Source organism: Malania oleifera, chromosome 3 (genome assembly GCF_029873635.1).
Source record: "Malania oleifera isolate guangnan ecotype guangnan chromosome 3, ASM2987363v1, whole genome shotgun sequence".
Classification (NCBI taxonomy): Eukaryota; Viridiplantae; Streptophyta; class Magnoliopsida; order Santalales; family Ximeniaceae; genus Malania; species Malania oleifera.
Genome location: NC_080419.1, coordinates 38,384,614 through 38,396,125, shown reverse-complemented (window position 1 = coordinate 38,396,125; position 11,512 = coordinate 38,384,614). Strand labels below are relative to the sequence as shown.

Genomic DNA, 11,512 nt, shown 5'->3' with positions numbered 1-11,512 from the left:
TTGTTTTTTGATTTCTGAGTGATAATGGCTGTAGGAAGATCAAAATTGGGCTTGAAAGGGTAAGGCAAGTCGTGTGCTTTTGAATTAAAAGAAAAAGCCCATGTGTGAGTCCGCGATATGACCACATGGTGAGTGGACTGCTAGCAGGATTTGAGCCGAAATGCAAAGGATGTGTTAGGGGGATTTTGAATTGGAAAAGTTAGCATTTAATGTAAAGTAAAAGGGAGGCTAGGTATTTTTAAAAAGGATAGCTTTGTAGGGCTAAAAACGAGAGTCTTTTTCTCTTCTTTTTTTTTTTTTTCTCTTTGAGAGGGTGTGCAGAAGCAGGGAGCTTTTGGGGAGGAGAAGCCACAACAACTTGCCCATCTATCACGGCTACACTCTTCTCTCTCTCTCTCTCTCTCTCTCTCTCTCACGGCTTGCTTTCTTTCTTTCTTCTCTTCTTCTCTCATCTCTCTTTTTTTTTTTCCTTGCATTTAAATACTTGGTTAAATCATTATTGTTAATTTTCAGTTGTGTTTTATTTGTTGGATTATCATTATTAAATTCAGTTTGTCTTTTCTTTTTAATTAATATCATTGTTGGAAGGAATTTTGATTGGGATTATTTTCGTTATTAAGTTTGGCTTGTCTTTGTTAAAATTCTTCTTTAGAATTTAAATATTTTGTTGAGTTCTATTTATCTTGCGTTTGGTTTGTTTGAGATCGTAGCTTAGTTTATTATCTAAGTTGTTGAAGAGTCAAGTTCGTTTTTGGTGAAACCGTCGTCGGATTAAATTCAATTTTTGTTTACGCTATTGATTGGGTTAAGTTCATTTTTTAAGTTGGTGTTTAATTTTATGATTGAATGCTTAAGTATAGTAATAAAGTTTTCATCTTTAGGTTTTTGTCCGAAATTTCAAGCGTATGATTTATTTCTTGTCTGAATGTTTAACATAGGATTGTTTTCCGCATTTAAGTTGAGTAATATAGTTTATGTTTTGCTTCGTTTTAATGTTGTCACAAAATTTCAACAATCCAAGAAACTGAATCTGAACTGTGTTCAGTAAACTTTTTTTTTTCCTTGTTTTCTTTTGGATTTACGCAAAGTTTGGAATTAAACTACATTCCCTGAGGAGACGATTTGGCCCTTGGGCTAATTATTATATGACTGAACTCCTATACTTAGGATAACCTTTGCACTGCTCATTTTTAGAGTGAGTCAAGTTTTTGACGCCGTTGTTGAGGAATGCCAGATTTAGTTTCAAACAAGTGTTTTTTCCTTTTATTTTGCTTTTCTTCATGAAAAAAAAAAACTAAAAAAAAGTGTTTTGAAAATATATATATATATATATATATATATATATATATATATATGGTTGCACCTGCACCACACACGCTTATGGATTTTTTGTAGCCTACACATACCACCAAACCTTCTTGCATTGTTTTACCACATGACGCATCGAATTTTACGATGAAGCATAGTGTGTTGTCAGTGATACCCCAATTCCACAGGGTAGATTCTGAGAGTACGTATCAGTATTTAATAGACTTTGAGTTAGCCTGCACCACCTTTATTGTAATTGATGAGTATATCAAGCTCCGCTTATTTCCTTTTTCTTTGAAGGATAAGGCAAAGATCTGGTTTAACTTATTGAGGCCTAACTTTATTAATAGTTGGACTGATATGCAGCGTGAGTTCTTACACAAATTCTTTTCTTTTTAGAGAACGCAGTATCTACAAAAGCAGATCAGTCAATTTATGCAGAAGGGTGATGAGACCTTCCAAGCTTGATGGGAGAGGTTCAAGAATCAAATAAATATCTGTCCACATCACGGGTTTGAATCTTGGAGGTTAGCTAATTATTTCTATACAGGTCTTACTTTTGAATGCAAACAGTTTATCCAAAATATGTGCAATGGAGAATTCTTCAGAAAGGAACTTGATCACGTACTATCATTCTTTAACTACTTAGCTGAAAGTGTCAAACAATAGAATACACGATATGATTGGGCACAACTTCTTAGAACAATCGGTGGTGGAGGTAAATATGATTTCTAAGAGGAGATTGATCTCCAAGCTCTTGTTTCTGCACTGGAAAGGAGGGTAGAAGAATTAGAAAATAAGAGTAGATCTGATCAGATACAATCAGCAAATTGGGTTAACAATGCTCTAAATCAGCCATTCTCAAACACCTACAATCCAGGATGGAGGAATCACCTAAATTTCTCATGGGAGAATGATCAGTCTGGTCCATACTCGTCACAGTTTCAGTAGCCTCCTCAATCTTATGCACTACCTTTGCAGCCAACATATTATCCAAATGCTCTAATCCTCGAGTATATTGACAACAAAATCAATAGGTATATGATGTCTCAGGGGATTCTCTTGAGATAGAGAAGGTCGTTAGTACTCTAAGAAGTGAAGAAGAAGTTTCTCGACTTGAGATACCCATCGATAGACAAACTGTTGTACGACTCACTCGAAAAACAAGCAGTTCGGAAGCTATCTCAAGTATAGGAGTTATGTTGTGTAATACTCAGCCCAAGGGCTAGATCGTCTCCTCAAGGAATGCGTTTTAATTTCAAATTTCACGTTCTTCCAATCGAAAATAAAAAGGTACTAAACTCAGTTCAGATTCAGGATTTCAAGATTGTTGAGATTCTTTTGACAAATTAAATGACACGCAATTTAAAACCTTAGTCCTATCATACACTTGAATTAAAGAGCAAAAACGAACACCCTAGTCTACTCAAGGAAACATCGAAACACGCATTAACTAAATATAGTAACTTAAAACATGGAATTAAAGCACGCAAAGGAAACTCAATCAGATTCAACACACACTAAAAACTGAACCTTTAATGAAATCACGGTGTTGAACCAAAATGCAAATAGAATGAAAATCTAACACTTGAACGATAGTGAAACACAATAAAAACAAACTAAATTAAATTCTTCAAATCTAATAATAACATTAATTAAGAGAAACATAAATAAATAAAAACTAATCTTCAATAAAACAAATTAAAAGTACTTAACAATTGTTCAAATAAGTTTTTCCAAAACTCTAATTAACTAACTAAATAAATTAAAAAGAAATATTCAATTGCAATAAAAGAAAGAAAAGAAAAGAAGAAAGAAAAGAGAGAGAGAGAGAGAGAGAGAGAGAGAGAGAGAGAGAGAGAGAGAGAGAGATAGAGAGAGAGAGAGAGAGAGAGAGAGAGAGAGAGAGAGAGAGAAATAAAGCACATAAAGAGGAAGAGTGACTTGGGTGCTTGAAGTCCAGCAGGCTGCAGTAAGTTGGCTACTGGTGCATGGCTGATGGAGGTGGCTGGCATCTCGTGGAGTTTGGAGGCTGGCCTGATGCTTCTGTTGGAGCTTAAGGTGGAAGTTGTTGTGCTCTACTCAGGAATCTCCAGGGGCTGCCTGGTGCTCTGTGTGGAGTCAGGGGAGGTAGAACTACTGCTAGAGCATCTTGGCCGAAGCAAGTGCTGGATTGTGGTCTGCTCATGACAGTGCTGGTCGTGGTGTTGCTTCGGATGGAGGCTGGAAGAAACAGGGAGAGGGAAGAATAAAACAGAGAAAGGGCGAGGGATACTGAGAGAGATTGAGGGACAGGGAGAATAAAAATTGAGATGCAAAGAACAAGGAAGAGTGAAAGAGAAGAAGAATAAAGACAGTAAAGAAAAGAAAAGTAAGAAGAGAAAAGGAGAAGAGAAGGGAGAGTGAAAGAGTAAAGGAGAGGGTTGGTGCGCAGGGGCACACTGAACAGGGAGAATAAAACAAGATTAAATAAGGAGGAAGATCCCTACAACCCTTGTAGCTGACCCGTTTGGAGGATCCGACTCGGCGTGCATGGTCGGGTCACATCACGACTCAATTTCATTTTTTTTTTCTTTGTTTTTACTCTTCGTGATCACGGCTATGGTTGACCTTCATGGATCCTGTTTCGCTCAAAACTCAAAACATAGAAGTTGTAGATAATCCTTTTCTCTTTCTCCAAAAATTTGAATAATCTCGATCGGAGCTCAGACGGGAAAGTTGTACATGAATTACGAACTTGTACTAGTTTTGGTTCCGAGGAATTTTCCTGCGATAAAAAATTACCAAAATTTCATAAATTGTTCATAAAACGCATAAATCATAAATAAGACACTTTGTTAAAAGATTGGACATAATTAGACATTTAATTAAAAATAGAAGTCGTAATGCCCGGATTAAGATGCCTAATTATGCAGTTTTAGTGTGTAATCACACCCCCCCAACTAACGTTTTTCTAGTCTCTAGAAAATAACGTGAATGAATTTCTGGGTAGTTCCCACAACTATGAACTCCAGTGAACATGAAATTAATACACATGCGACACAATCATATCGTTTCACATACAAGAATATAACTGAATTTCACACGAACTTGTTCATATTTAATGCACACGTCTCTGAAAAACATCACTCATGCAAGTTTCATCATTTAAATATCATTCAAGAATAGTATACTCACATGAAGTTGACCAACGACACAATTCAAAGTTAATGCAGTAATATAAGTTTGAGTATAAATAGGTGAACTCTCGAGGTGTGTGTGATATGTGAGACTCAGTATACCTAGGATATTAGTGGACACCTACAGAACGGTCGCTTTGACTTGACCTAACTAGTATACCCTCAAGAACACTCAAAAGGAATGGGTACATTCATCGTATGTGAGGAGGAGTGTCGCGATCAAACATCGCCCATACTAAAAGGAACAATGCTAAGTATATAGAGAGGACTAGTCTGGAAAGGATCTAGCCTATCAATGAGGTGTCGGGTCCTTAACCCTAGCATCTTCTCACCTACTCGACATATCCAACTGAGACCACCCTAGATTAACTTATTCACAAACTTGTCGTGAATACATCTGAGGCATTAAACGATTGAAGAATCTTCGTACATGGAAAATATGTGTCATGTCGTTGACTTTTTGTGATATTTTTGTGGGGCAGGCATTAGCATTTCATTTCATACGCATGTTCATTTCTTATTCTTTCTTCTGCTCATTCATCATTTTCTGTCTTTTCTTAAGCAATTAAGACAATCTTTACATTTCTTTTGTAATCTTCATACCATCAATGGGAATTGAGCTCAAATAGTGGTCCATGAACTAAGTCTATTTCTAGGGGTGGCTCAGCCTTCACATCTTGAGTAGGCTGCAAGACCTAGGTTTCTATCTCCCCACTAGATGTTACCTCTAGGCTAGCAAATCAAAGACAGAGACTAGTGTACAAGGGATCATCCAAAAGAAAAGGGAACTGAGTTCCATGAACTCTGATTTGATGTTAACGCTCAAAATGACGATAAATAGCTCAAGGATATCTCACAAGGTGTCATAGTCATCACAGGTGTTCTCTCAGTGCTCATAGGAAACCCTAAGTGCAATGAATCATGTGAATGTGTTTATTCAGCCTCGTGAGATACCATGTAAATACAAAAAAGTATGTAGTCATATTAACACGAGTGTACTACCAATGAATCACGTGAATATGTTTATTTAGCCTCGTGAGATACTGTGTAAATACAAAAAATTATGTAGCCATATTAACACGAGTGTACTACCAATCAATTCTCTATGGAGTCATAAAATCATATAAAGAGAAACCGCGCATGATTGACTCAAGTGTGTCATTCTTTATATGCAAGTATGTGAAGGGTATACGTTAGTGTTAAGCATGACATAATGCAGTGTAATTCCTCAGTGCTCTTCCTTTCTTTCTCTCTTTCTTTTTAATTTTTTTGATTTTTAATTTTTTTTATAATATAAAACCTAGTACGTATACATGCACAGTATCACATGTGACTGCTCACCTCCCCCCCCAAACTAAAGTAGAACATTGTCCTCAATGTGAAAGCATAGGGGGAATAGAAAAAACTATGCACAGGAAAGGTAGGGCGTACCTGAGTGATGGGGTAATGGAAAATAAAAATTGAACTACGAGAAAATGGACTTGAAAACCAACTAAAAATAAAATAAGATAAAATAAAAGGAAAAGAAAGAAAAGAAAAACATCACAATTTTCTGGCGGAGGCTCAGGAGGAATTTCGTCTGGTGGCCGCAGGTCTATAAATTGCACCAGCGGGTCTCCAAATTTGAGTTGCCACAATGGATCGATCTTCATACCTGCACGAAAATCAGCCTCAAATGAATTAATACTCGTCAATATACCAAACAATAAGTGTGCAAATCGACCCTCTTGTGTTGACAAGAAAGGGTCTTTATTCAATATTGTGTCCAGGAAATTTGCTTCTTCACGAACTAGTGTTTGAGAGAAAGTTATTGGAATAGTTACCTTTAGTTCTTCAGAAGCATTGACATTACAAGTTTTACCTAGTTCTTTGAAGATTAGACTCTCACCAGATTGGTCACCCTCTTTATCAGGTGTACAAATCATCAAACCACTGCAAGGGTCTGTTCCCACATTGGGCTCCTTAACATCTGATTCAGTCGGGAGTGACGTTTCCACGGTTGTCAAGCTCGGAGTATGAGGTACCACAAATTGGTACTCCTTATTAGTATCAGCCTCCTCATTAACTGACTGTTTCACTTCTAGGTCCATTTTCTCTAGTTTTTCGATGACTTCTTATGTTTCAGCCGTAATTTCTAGTGCTGGGACAACTGGTTGCCCGGCGATGAGCATCTTAGGTTGGGGAACTTCTTTCCTACTTCTCGAAGTGATGGCGGCCTCCTCTGTCTCAAGAGAAACATCGTGTATTTTTTGTTGTGGCTATTGGTACTCTTGAGGACTAGGCTGAGGTTCCACGGATAATCCCTCTTTTTCTAAGGTGTCCAACTGCGTGCTTATCACATTAATGGTATCCCGCAATTCATTATTATGATTGACTTGAGTTTGCATGTACTGCTGGAGCATGTTCGCCATCTGTGTAATGCTATCCTCAAAAAATCCCGACGGTGTACAGCTCTGAGAGATCTGTTGTGGCTGGTATTGAGATAAAGGATTATCTGGATAGTATGTTGGCTCATATGCCTCTCTACCAATGATTGTGCTGATAGGGTGTACAGTCATGGGTGCCTAATTGTATCGTGTATTCCACTGTGGGACACATTCAGTTAGGTAATCAAAGAATGATAGTACCTGATCTGGATCCTCGCTGACGGGCTCTCCATTAGACATGGTCTGGACAAAGTACTTGCAATCAAGGGTAAGAGCAGTATAAACACAATCAGCTAACCTCCATGAGTCAAACCCGTAATGTGGACAAGTACTTAGCAGATCCTTGAATCGCTCCCAGCAAGCCTGAAATGTCTCGTCATCCTATTGCACAAAATTAAGAATTTGTTCCTGCAAAAATTGAGTTTTCTGTGAGGGACAAAACGCATGCAGAAGATCATACTCCATATCAGCCCAATTAGTGATAGAGTGAGGTCTCAAAGAATTAAACCACATCTGCACTCTATCCTTCAAAGAGCCAAGAAATAAATGCAGTCTAGTAGATTCATCAGTTCTAGCACGGGAGAAAAAAATATTGCAAGTCAACTCGAACTCTGATAGGTGCTGATAAGGGCACTCAGATTTCGTCCCGTAGAGCTAAGGTAGCAACAACTTCCTCCTGCCTCATGAAATCAAGTTCTTCATTAGGCAAAGTGAAAGAGGATGTAGTCGCGTATTCAAGCTACAAAAAGTCCATTATCGTGCACGGTGCAAGTGCAGCCATATTTATTTGTGTATTTTTTTTCAAAACTAAGTTTTTTTCTGTTTTTGTTTTCTTCACTTTTTTTTTTATTTTTCTTTTTCATAAGACTAATTAAAATGACAAGAAAAATACTAATTTGAGACTAAGACCGACATTCCCCGACAATGGTGCCAAAAACTTGATTCACTCAAAAAATGAGCAGGTCGGAAGCTATCCCAAGTATAGGAGTTATGTCGTGTAATACTCAACCCAAGGGTTAGATCGTCTCCTCAGGGAATGCATTTTAATTTCAAATTTCACATTCTTCCAATCGAAAATAAAAAGGTACTGAACTCAGTTCAGATTCAGGGTTTCAAGATTGTTGAGATTCTTTTGGCAAATTAAATGACACGCAATTTAAAACCCTAGTCCTATCATGCACTTGAATTAAAGAGCAAAAACAGAAACCCTAATCTACTCAAGGAAATATCGAAACACGTGTTAACTAAAGATGGTAACTTAAAACATGGAATTAAAACACGCAAAGGAAACTCAATCAGATTCAAACACACACTAAAAATTGAACCTTTAATCAAATCACGATGTTGAACCAAAATGCAAACACAATGAAAATCTAACACTTGAACGATAGCGAAACACAGTAAAAACAAACTAAATTAAATTCTTCAAATCTAATAATAACATTAATTAAGAGAAACATAAATAAATAAAAACTAAACTTCAATAAAACAAATTAAAAGTACTTAAAAATTGTTCAAATAAGTTTTTCCAAAACTCTAATTAATTAACTAAATAAATTACAAAGAAATATTCAATTGCAATAAAAGAAAGAAAAGAAAAGAAGAAAGAAAAGAGAGAGAGAGAGAGAGAGAGAGAGAGAGAGAGAGAGAGAGAGAGAAATAAAGCATAGAAAGAGGAAGAGTGACTCAGGTGCTTGAAGGCCAGCAGGTTGCAGTAGGTTGACTGCTGGTGCATGGCTGATGGAGATGGTTGGCGTCTCGTGGAGTTTGGAGGCTGGCCTGATGCTTCGGTTGGAGCTTGAGGTGGAAGTTGCTGTGCTCTACTCAAGAATCTCAGGGGCTGCCTAGTGCTCTGTGTGGAGTTGTAGGGGAGGTAAAATTGCTGCTGGAGTGTCTTGGTCGGAGCAGGTGCTGGATTGTGGACTACTCACGGCAGTGCTGGCCGTGGTGCTGCTTCGAATGGAGGTTGGAAGAAACAGAGAGAGGGAAGAATGAAAGAGAGAGAGGGTGAGAGATATTGAGAGAGATTGAGGGATAGAGAGAATAAAAACTGAGATGTAGAGAGTAGGGGAGAGTGAAAGGGAAGAAGAACAAAGACTTGAAAGAAAATAAAAGAAAGAAGAGAATGGGAGAAGAGAAGGGAGAGTGAAAGAGTAAGGGAGAGGGTTGGTGCGCGGGGGCACACCAAACAGGAAGAAGAAAAGAAGATTAACTAAGGTGGGGGAACCCTACAACCCGTGTAGCTGACCCGTTTGGAGGATCCGACCCGGCCTACATGGCCAGGTCACATCAAGACTCATTTTCATTTTTTTTTCATTTTTTTTTCTTCGTTTTTGCTATCTGCGATCATGACTATGTTTGACCTTAATGGAGCCCGTTTCACTTAAAACTCAAAACATGGAATTTGTAGATAATTCTTTCCTCTTTCTACAAAAATTTAAATCGTCTCGATCAGAGCTCATATAGGAAAGTTATGCATGAATTACGAACTGATGCTGGTTTTGGTTCTCGGGAATTTTCCTGCGATAAAAAATGACCAAAAATTCATAAATTGTTCAATAAAATGCATAAATCATAAATAAAACACTTTGTTAAAATATTGAATGTAATTTGACATTTAATTAAAAATATAAGCCATAATGTCCGGATTAAGATGCCTAATTACGCAGTTTTAGCGCGAAATCATTGTCCCAACACGTAAAGTTGCAACTAAGACAGATGAAGCTAAAGAAGAATCAGAGGAAGCAAGCTCAAATTTAAGCAGCCATCATCCTAGCCAGATACTCAAGTGCAGTCTGCAATCGTGAAGTCAAGTCAAGCCCAGCCAAATACTCGAGTGCAAGTGACAACCATGGCACTGTCATTACCTACAGTAGTGAATGTTAAGGATTGCAATGCCGAAGAAAATCTCTACAATGGTAAGGTAATTGGTGCACTAGATGAAGAAATTGAGCATAATGGTGAAAGTTCAACTTTCAAGGAACTAGGTAAAAATTTTAGTGTTGATGCTCCTGAAGAGCTAAATGTAACTATTCCGACAACTTTTCCTCAAAAACCAGTTCTTAAAAAAGTAAATTTCCTAGAAAACATACTGAATAAAGATCCTTTCTTGTTAAAATAAGAAAGTCAATCTGCACATGTATTGTCTAGTATTTTGAAGAGCATTAATTCATTTGAGGCTAACTTTCATGCAGGTAATAAGACTAATTCATTGTGGCAGCTCAAATTTGGAGATCCGCCAGTTCAATTTATAAAACTGCACCCACCAGATGAAATCCCTCCAGAGCTTCGGCCAGACAAACTATGATGTTTTCTTTCTTTTCTTTTCATTTTGTTTTACCTTGTTTTATTTTTAGTTAATTTTTAGGTATAGTTTTCCTTAGTTTCAGTTTTTCTTTTCCCTCACTTGTCCACCCAGGTATGTCTCTACTTCCCTCCTTATCATCTCTCCCGCCTCCCCTATGCTTTCACATTGAAGACAATGTTTCACTTTAGTTGGGGGGGGGGGAGGATGAGAAAATACAATGAAAAAAAATTGAATATGGATGATTAGGCTATGATTAACATTGACTTATATCCTTTACATACTTGCATATAACCTAGAAGTTACACACTTGGGTTATTTATGTGTAGCTTCTCCTTATATGGCTAATCTAGGAATTGTAACTCCATGAAGGTTGACTGGTAGTTCATTCATCTTAATTTGGCTATATAAACTCTTGTATTTGTACGGTATCTTATGATGTTAAAAATATACATTCACGTGACTTATAGCACTTAGGGTTCCTCGTGAGCACTGAGAGAGCGGTCATGGTGACTTTGACACCTTGTGAGGTACTGTTGAGCCATTTATCGTTCTTTTGAGTTTTGATGTCAACTCAGAGTTCATGAAACTTGACTTTCCCTTTTTTTTTTTTGGATATTCTTTATTCACTAGTCTCAGTTTTTGACTTACTAGCCTAGAAGTGACATCCGGTGGGGAGATAGAAACCTAGGTCTTATAGCCTACTCAAGATGTGAAGGCTGAGCCACCCCTAGAAATAGACTTAGTTCATAGACTACTGCTCGAGCTTAATTCACATAGGTGGTATGAAGACAACAAAATAAGTGTAGTGATTGTCCTAATTAACCATGAAAAGAAAGAAATTGAAGAATGAATAAAAAAAAAAAGAAAAAAGAAATAGAAATGCACCAAAATGGGGTGAAAGATTTATACCTACTCCACACAACTACAAAAAGAAGTCAATGACACGACACATGCTCTCCACATATGAAGACTCTTCAACCGCTTAATGTCTCAGAATTATTCATGCTTGGTTTGTGAATAAGTTGATCTAGGGTGGTCTTGGTTGATATTACAAGTAGGTGAGAATATGCTAGGGTGAAGGGCTTGACACCTCACAAATAGGTTAGATCCTTTTCAGACAATTCCACTCCATACATTTAGTGTTTGTTCCTTGTAATATGTGGGATGTTTGATCATGACACTCCTCCTCACATATGACGAGTGAACCCATCCTTTCTCAGTGTTATTTAGGGTATACCAGTTAGGCCGAGTCAAAACGACCGTTCTGTAGGTTTCCATGGATATCTTGAGTG

The 11,512-nt window shown here is 37.4% G+C and overlaps 1 non-coding gene across 1 annotated transcript; it reads right to left on the bottom strand.

The window, feature by feature from the left end:
- Nucleotides 1-1,717: 1,717 nt before the first annotated feature.
- On the bottom strand, nt 1,718-1,823 carry LOC131152555 (small nucleolar RNA R71). Its single transcript, XR_009136047.1, has one exon. It is a non-coding gene; the product is annotated as a small nucleolar RNA R71 (small nucleolar RNA).
- Nucleotides 1,824-11,512: the final 9,689 nt, after the last annotated feature.